This window comes from Gopherus evgoodei, unplaced genomic scaffold (genome assembly GCF_007399415.2).
Source record: "Gopherus evgoodei ecotype Sinaloan lineage unplaced genomic scaffold, rGopEvg1_v1.p scaffold_192_arrow_ctg1, whole genome shotgun sequence".
Lineage (NCBI taxonomy): Eukaryota > Metazoa > Chordata > Testudines > Testudinidae > Gopherus > Gopherus evgoodei.
In genome coordinates this window covers 25,901-35,080 of record NW_022059855.1, presented here as the reverse complement: position 1 = coordinate 35,080, position 9,180 = coordinate 25,901, and the positions used below count along the sequence as shown (strand labels likewise).

The following is a 9,180-nucleotide window of genomic DNA, read 5'->3' as shown; positions in this document are numbered from 1 at the left end:
CTGGACCTTTTCATCAGGCCTCTGCCCCGTGGGCCCAACCGGCCCCCCTGCCCCTTCTCCGCAAGCCGGCTGCATGACCTGCAGCCGGTCCATTTCCAAACTGTGCCAAGGAAACAACTCTACACGCTCGTGCTCCACAACCTTCACTTCCTCACCCTCGTGTCCCACCCCGATACGAAGTGGCGGGACCTCCTGCCACCTCTGGAGGGTGAGGAGCCCCGGTGGGCCAGCCTCTATTCTACCCTGGTTCTGAGGCCCGCCGGGGATATCAGTTGGCGGCTCCTTCATGGGGCCGTGAGTACAGGTGTGTACTTGGCGTGGTTTACCCCTGTCCTGGACACCTGCGCCTTCTGCGGCGTGAGGGAGACCCTAGCGCATGTCTACTTGGAATGCGCCAGGTTGCAGCCCGTATACCGGCTCTTCATCCACATTCTTTTACGTTTCTGGTTGCACTTTTCCCCTCACCTCCTTCTCTACTCACTCCCTATCAGTGGCCCCATGAAGTCCCGGGACCTCCTCCTCTCCCTGGCTAAAAAGGCCATCTACACGACCAGGGAGAGGAGGTTGGCTGATGGGGACTCCGGTGACTGTGGGGCTTGTTTCCGATCCATGGTCTGTTCACATATCTGGGCGGCGTCCACTGGCTCCCTTGATGCCTTCGAGGAGCAGTGGGCTCTGTCCAGGGTTCTCTGCTCGGTGTCCCCGTCAGGTTCCCTTCTTCTGACCCCTTGACCACACTCCTGTTCCTGTTCTTTTATTAGTTGTCCCCCGTAATCAGTGGGTTCTGTGGTCCTGTGGGTCCTCCCCTTAGGCTGGGGGGGGATCCTTTAGCAGTAGGCGGGCTTCACCCGCTCACTTCCCAGATACCCAGGGATCTTCAGGATGGTGCCTGTGATACAGGTGTGAGACCTCACTGTGAAGAGAAAGGGCAGGACAGTGATGACCGTGGTGCTAGCTAGGATTGCGACCACATCTGGGGGTGCGTTGATGCAGGCCAGCTTTACCACTGGAGGGAAGTCACAGAAGAAATGGTCAATTTCATGAGGCCTAGAGAATGGCTGGATGAATATCCAAGCCATGTTTCCCAGTGGGATGAGGAGGCCCTGATTTTTAAAAGTATTGAGGCATTGATGTGCTGAGAATTGCAACGCCTAACTGATTTAGGTCTCTAGGTCTCATTTTCAAAAGAAATTTAGGCACTAAGGAGACAAAATCTCATTTACCGTCAGAGCGATTTAGGCTCCTAAGTGCCTTACTCCCTTTTGAAAGAAAGACTTGAGCCTAAATCAGTTAGGCTGACCATAGCATTGTCTAATATCTTTAACAAACTTAGGGAAAGATTTTCAAAGGTATTTATTTAGGTACTTAAAATGCTGATAGATGCCTACTGGGATTTACAAATGTAGGTAGGTCAATGGGAGTTAGGTGCCTAAACTACTTAAGCATTTCTGAAAGTCCCACTAGGCACCTATCTGCATACTGAGGCACCTAAACACCTTTTCAAATCTGGCCGTTGTGCCTCATTGCTCCATCTTTAAAACTGAAATTATAGCATTTTCCTACTGCACAAAGGCAATGTGTGGTTAAATCCATTAAAGATTGTGAGGTGCTCAGCTGCCATGGTAACGGAGCCAGATAGGGGCCTAACATAGATATATAACCCTTAATGTGTTTCACTGTCGACATAAAATAATTGAGCTGGAGACATTTACAGTCAATCAAATTCCTTTAACCAATGAAACCTTCTTCTCTGCACCATTCTCCAGAAGGCGCCCTTCACTTCCTTGTTCCTCAGGCAGTAGATGATGGAGTTTAGCATAGGCATGAAGATCACGTAGGGCAGAGAGAAGCTTGTCTGTGTCTGGTGAGTAGAAGGAATTTGGCTTCAGATACATAATGGCACCAGAGCCATAGAACAGCATCACCACCATGAGGTGCGAGAAGCAGATGGAGAAGGACTTCCTCCTGCCTTCCTCCGAGTGCATCCTCAAAATGGTGGAGATGATGCAGACACAGGACATGAGGATCAGCAAGAAGGGAAAGGTGACAAAGAACAGAACACTTCCTTCTCCTATTTTGGCTTGAAGCCCAGAAAATGGTTCCAAAGCAGACAATGTGTAGGGATGTCGAGATATTGGAATTTTAGTTTGGATCTTAGTCAACCTACCAAAGGCCAGGACTACTTAGGAAGCCAGAACAATCAGTTTCTTGCAGTATTGGGACCTCTGTATGTAGCTGTAGAATTAATGTTCTCCTTGCTAGGAAGCAGACTGTTACCTTTTCTTTCTTTGACCATGTGCTCCTCCTGATGTATAAAAAATTGTTTCTAGAGAATAGTTTGGGGAAGGGGAACTATGGGAGATACTTACTTTTTCTGAGATTCTGCTACTGCTTGTACTTTGTTTGGATAGAAGGTAAACACCTAATGTACAGACATATAAACCTGGACTGGATGAAATTTTCTGTGATAGATCTTGTGTAACCTTAACTCTGACACCTTGTGTGATAGAATGTGATCCCTTATGTGATAAGGAATATATAGCCTTAATTTTGACTTCTTAAGCAAGGCACGATGTGCAACTTTAACTCTGCACTCAGTGATAAGAAGAGAAGAGACAGAGATCGGGGTAATGGATCTAAAACTGAATATTAAGTGTGGCTGCTGGACTCGGATAAAGCCTGTGGTTCTCTAAAGCTTTCTAGGTCCCAGACTGTCTCTCAAAACCTATGCAGCCAAATATCACCCGACAGGATGTCCTTGAATCTTGGGATGGAGTAAGTATTGATGAAATAGAGAGACATCTGATGATGTGCACAATGCTGCATCTCCAGAATTAATGAATTCACTCTTTTTGTCTCTCCAACTTAATTTTCAATGTGGTTACATCACTATCCAGCTTTCAGATCTACAGCTGTGGTGTCACACCAGATTTATCCTGCTTTCACTTACTGATTTTAGTGGCCATACTCTAGAATTATACAAATCTCTATGACCTCAGAAGATGGACCAGAAAGGAAGTGTGATGCAATTGTTATGGTGTTAGTCTGGGACTCAGGAGACATGCATTCAACAACCTGTTCTGCCACTTGTGTGACCATGGGGAAATAACACACGCCCAGGTTTTGAAAGGTATTTAGATATTTATATCAGTGAGTGTTAGGACTTTTGAAAATCCCACTGAGATCCTAAATACCTTTAAATATCTTGACCCTTGAGTAAAAATTTTAAAAGGACACCAGTCCCTGATTTTTTAACGTATTTAGATGTTACTGTGCTCACAATTGCCATGCCTAAATGATTTAGGAGCTTAAGTCTCATTTTCAAAAGGGATTTAGGCACTTCAGATATAAAATTTCATTTACAGCCAGAGGGATTTAGTCATCTAAGTGCCTTACTCCCTTTTGAAAATGAGACCTAGGGTCCTAAATCATTTAGGCATTGCAATTGTCAGCACAGCAATGCCTAAATACCTTCTTCTAATACTTTTAACAATCTTAGGGACAGATTTTCAAAGTTATTTATTTAGGGACCTAAAGATGAAGATAGATGCCTACTGAGATTTACAAATGTAACTAGGTGAATGAGAGTTAGGTGTCTAAACTGCTTAAGCATTTCTGAAAGTCCCATTAGGCACCTATCAGCATATTGAGGCACCTAAACACCTTTTCAAATCTGGCCTTTGTGATTCATTACTCTGTCTTTAAATCTGAAATTATAGCATTTTCCTACTGCACAGAGGCAGTGTGAGGTTAAATCCATTAAAGATTGTGAGGTGCTCAGCTACCATGGTAATGGGTCCAGATAAGGGCCTAACATAGATATATAACCCTTAATGTATTTCAGTGTTGACATAAAAAGAATTGAGATGGAAACATTTACAGTCAATCAAATTCCTTTATTCAACAGAATCTTCTTCTGCCCACCATTCTCCAGAAGGCACTCTTCACCTCTTTGTTCCTCAGGCTGTAGATGATGGGGTTTAGCATGGGTGTGATGACCGTGTAGAACAGAGAGAGAAACTTGTCTGTGTCTGGTGAGTAAAAGGAATTGGGCTTCAGATGCATAAAAAAGCAGAGCCAAAGAACAATGTAACCACCATGAGGTATGAGGAGCAGGTGGAGAAGGACTTCCTCCTGCCCGCCCCGGAGGGGAGCCTCAGGATGGTGGAGATGATGCAGACATAGGACATGAGAATCAGCATGAAGGGGAAGGTGACAAAGAACAGCGCCACCATGAAGACAGCCATTTCATTGCGGGAGGTGTCCCCACAGGCCAGCTTCAGCAGTGGAGGGATGTCACAGAAGAAATGATTAATCTCGTGGGATCTGCAGAAGGGTAGAATGAATACCATGCTGGTGTGACCGAAGGACATGAGGAGACCACTGAGCCAGGATCCAGCAGCCAGTCCAGTGGACACCTTCCTGTTCATAACCACGAGGTAATGCAGAGGCTTGCATATTGCAACATAGCGATCGTAGGCCATGGACACCAAGAGAAAACACTCTGACCACCCAGGAAAAAGGTGAAATAGGTTTGCATAGCACAGCCAATGAAAGAGATGGTTTTATCCCCAGAGAGCAGATTCCTAAGCATCTTGGGGACATTGACTGATGTGTAGCACATCTCCAGGAAGGACAGGTTCCTGAGGAAGAAGTACATGGGGGTATGAAGGACTGGGTCAGCCAATGTGAGGACAATGATTAGAAGGTTTCCAGCCAAGGTGACTATGTAGGTGACCAGAAACACTGAAAAAAATAAATGCTGCAGGCTGGGAATGTCAGAAAAGCCCAGGAGAATGAATCTAGTGATTGTCGTGATGTTTGTTCCCACTGTTTCTCGGCTAGTTTTCATCCTGAAAAAGAAAAGAAAACAATAGGCTGTCACAGAATACTTTCCCCCACTCCGCCATCCTCCACTGTCATACAATTTCTCCAGATAATCTGAGTCTTCCTGTGAGTTTTAGGAAGCTAAGAATTTTGTCTTTTTACAATTTGCTGCAGCCTGTGTTATACCAATGGAATAAAAGCCAGCAGGATCTTATTAAAGGGGAGAAGGCAAAATGCCGTATTTATTGTGAATACAAAAAGAATCTGAATAAGCAATCAGTTATAGCTATAGCATTTCATTCTCTCACACATTCATTCATTCACACAAAGTTCTGCAAGGTAGTTATAGTTACCAGCCTTGAGCTTGCTCCTGGCACATCACTGGCCAGGTAGCCTGAACATGAGCCTGAACATGAGAATAACTCAAGTCTTATCAGGTGCGCACCCGATGCTCTTGGAGGATGGTGGCAGAATCTGACTCAAAGTTCTCAGTCTCTAGGTTCTGTTTTTATAGGAATTTATCCCTGTACCAGTCTATGGAATCCTCTTCATCATGCTGCTTTTACGTTTGAAGTGATAATCAATCACTGTTATTCTTGAAGTGATGTTTAATCAGCAGATGGCCCATCCATGACAGCTTAGTGTTAGCTTTTTCTTCAGTTCTTTGCCTCCACCCCTTCTGTCCTTGGTGTGCTTGGGTGCTTGAGGGTGGATTGCAGATTTCGGTTTGCCCTTGGGGTCACCCAGTCATTTCACTCCATGCATTCTTCAGCCAATTGATGTTGGAGTTGTAATTCTCAGGCTGGCCCCTTAACCTTTAATTTTTCATTTCTTATTCATTCATACGTAGAGTCACACTCCAGCGTATATCCTGTCAACATCTGCATTTTAATCTTTTAACATAACCTTTCTAAAATCAGTGGGACATGGCAGACTTCAATAAGTCTATTTATCCCGCTTGTTATATTTAAAAGGAAACAAATAAGATAATCATGCAGGAGTGTGTGTGTGTGTGTGTGTGTGTGTGTGTGTGTGTGTGTGTGTGTGTGTGTGTGTGTGTGTGGAGAGGGTTATACTGGAGTTCAGGAAAACAATGTTGTACCAGTCATAAAAGACAGCTTTTATCTTGTTACTTTTAGAACAAACTCTCAGTCTCTGGATGTGCTTCTACAATTAACACAGACTCAACAGATTAGCTGAGAAACATATTTCTTTTTAATGGTCAGGTCAAATTCTGGGTTCTGCTCAAGTTCTGGGGTCTGCTGTGAATTCACTCTTTCCTATATTTCTCATATCAGAAATTTACCAGTTATTAATCTAGTCCAGCACCTGTGTATCTACTTCACTAATGCTCAGAGCTGTCCTGTGCAACACTTCTTAGAACCTGAATGAATATCTCATAAAGTTTGAATTTCTGGGTACTCTGTGCTGGATCTTAGAGCAGTTCAGTGGTGGGTGTTTTATGTGGCTTTTACCTATAGACTCATAGACTCATAGACTCTAGGACTGGAAGGGACCTCGAGAGGTCATCGAGTCCAGTCCCCTGCCCTCATGGCAGGACCAAATACTGTCTAGACCATCCCTGATAGACATTTATCTAACCTACTCTTTAATATCTCCAGAGATGGAGATTCCACAACTTCCCTAGGCAATCTATTCCAGTGTTTAACTACCCTGACAGTTAGGAACTTTTTCCTAAGGTCCAACCTAAATCTCCCTTGCTGCAGTTTAAGCCCATTGCTTCTTGTTCTATCATTGGAGGCTAAGGTGAACAAGTTTTCTCCCTCCTCCTGATGACATCCTTTTTGATACCTGAAAACTGCTATCATGTCCCCTCTCAGTCATCTCTTTTCCAAACTAAACAAACCCAATTCCTTCAGCCTTCCTTCATAGGTCATGTTCTCAAGACCTTTAATCATTCTTGTTGCTCTTCTCTGGACCCTCTCCAATTTCTCCACATCTTTCTTGAAATGCGGTGCCCAGAACTGGACACAATACTCCAGTTGAGGCCTAACCAGCGCAGAGTAAAGCGGAAGAATGACTTCTCGTGTCTTGTTTACAACACACCTGTTTATGCATCCCAGAATCATGTTTGCTTTTTTTGCAACAGTATCACACTGTTCACTCATATTAAGCTTGTGGTCCACTATGACCCCTAGATCTCTTTCTGCCATACTCCTTCCTAGAGCTTGAAGATTGAAGGGCCCCAAGATTAGTGTCCCATTGTGCTAGGCACTGTACAGACACACTGGAAGAGACACTTGCAGTCGTCAAAGGCTTAAAATCTAAACATGCAAGACAGAGAACAGTGGGGCAGGGAGAGGGAAGGTGGAGAAACAGAGGCCCAGAGAGGAGAAATGACTTGTTCCAAGGTCAGCTAGCAGGTGAGTGGTTGAGTCAAGACTAGAACCATATGTTCTACCTATGAAACACGCTGCATCTACCTAGCTATCGATCAGGAAAACATTCATAGGCAGCATGGTCTAGGGGTAGGACACTGGAGTCAAGACATTTGGGGCTTGGTTCTGTTCGAAGCTCTACCACTGTATCCCTGCTATGCAACTACATAAGATGGTTTGCCGCCTCCTATATCTACAGCCAGATCTGCCTGTGAGAAGTACGTAATGTTGGCAGCAATGCCAATAGTCTCCCTTTTTCTTGAATTCAGAGTGTAAATGCAGCTGCATTCTAGCCATAGGAGCACTGAGGTCAGGACAAGGCCAACACAAGAAGCTGGGCTCTTTTTTTTTTTAATCTCGGTCTTTTATGGAAGGTGATGTCATCTGATGATATAACTGTAAATCCATAACAAAAGATACACTACCCAAGTGTGGGAAATTTCAGAGTTTGGCCCTTAACATTCAGGAAATGATGAAGTTGCACACTTCACTGCTCTCCTGTGCAATGTACCGTAATGCAGCCTGTTGGGAAAAAAAATCTCCTAATACATTTAGTAAAGTTTACCATGACTCAATTTCCACACAAATATTCCTTTATTGATCCAAAGGTCACTTGGTGTTGATTACATCCCAGATACAAATACAAGCATATGCTCATTTATACTCTATCTCCTAGCAATAATTCAGTTATAAGCATTGGCCAAATACCCAAAAGAGGATCAGGCTTGGGAGATACTTTCCCATCATGATGTGACTTCACAAGGGTAATAAAAATCTCTGTCAAAGAAACTTCTACATACCTTTTATTTTATACACTAGAATAAACAAGTGATGTCATTGCTGGATCTTGATACTTAGCTAAAGCCAGAAGAGGCAGTTAGGGCTGAACCCTGCCTTCTGACCCACTCAAGACAAGATTAATGATGGGGCCTCTCCAAGGTTTTCTTCTTATCTTATTTTGCCATATTTCTTCCCAGCAACTGGACTAAGGATTTTTTTAAACAACCTATATAGCATTAACCGAATTAACCATATTTTCTTTGTTTTGATGACCTCAACCCAACCCTTAAATAAGATACTGCTGTATTTCAAGGGTCACTACTAGTTTAACACAAACAATCCTTTTCTTTTCTCATGATCTCAGGTCTTTTTGGTCACATGCTCTTTGGGCGTATCGCTTATGCTAACATCCAAGCTCAGTTTAAAACCACAGTTGACTCAAGCCTAATGTAGGCCTGTATTCCTACACAGCCTTAACTCTGTCCACTTTAGGGATGCAGCATTTGCGTGTAATTTTGGGGTAGCAACTGCTTTGTATCCAATTGTGCTCTCTGTGAATGCATCTGTTAATGTGAAAGCATTATAACCCACCCTACGGCAGGGTGTGGCTGGGGATTCTACAGCATTCCCTAGAGTCTCCGAGTGCTGGGTGTACCATGGGTGTGAAGGCACGCCATGAAGGCAATCCAAGCACTCAGTTCTTCTGGCTCTGGCCCTTTGTGGATTGTCTGGAACATGGGCACATTTTGGTAACACGGAGGATTGCACTGCTAGGGGTACCAGAAATGAAGATGCAGTTACCCTCGACACCACGGCTGTAAATTACTACACAGACTGATAAACTGAATATGCAATCCAGGCCCTAAGGCCATTGAGTACAGAGGTATGATGGTGGGGATCTTCAGCCTTGAGCCAGGGATGCTCACTTCAGGCCACCCCTCTCCCAGAAGCATTGTGCACTTCCCTGCAGATTTCCTGGGCAAAGCCCGTTTCTTTTATGTCCAGAAAAAACTGTGTGAGGGCAGGTCCTATTGGCTTAAATCCAAAACAGGAACATTAGCACTGGCCTAAGAAGAGTCCGTCTGCTTGCCTCTGTTTCTCTACTGACTCAGTGTCATAACATTTTTCCCAGATTTGGACCTTAGCGTCCAAAATATGGGTGTTAGCATGAAAA

At 44.1% G+C, this 9,180-nt stretch overlaps 1 pseudogene; it reads right to left on the bottom strand.

Moving 5' to 3' along the window:
• Window positions 1–3,900: 3,900 nt before the first annotated feature.
• Window positions 3,901–4,743, bottom strand: LOC115640070 (annotated as a pseudogene).
• Between the last annotated feature and the right edge of the window lie 4,437 nt (window positions 4,744–9,180).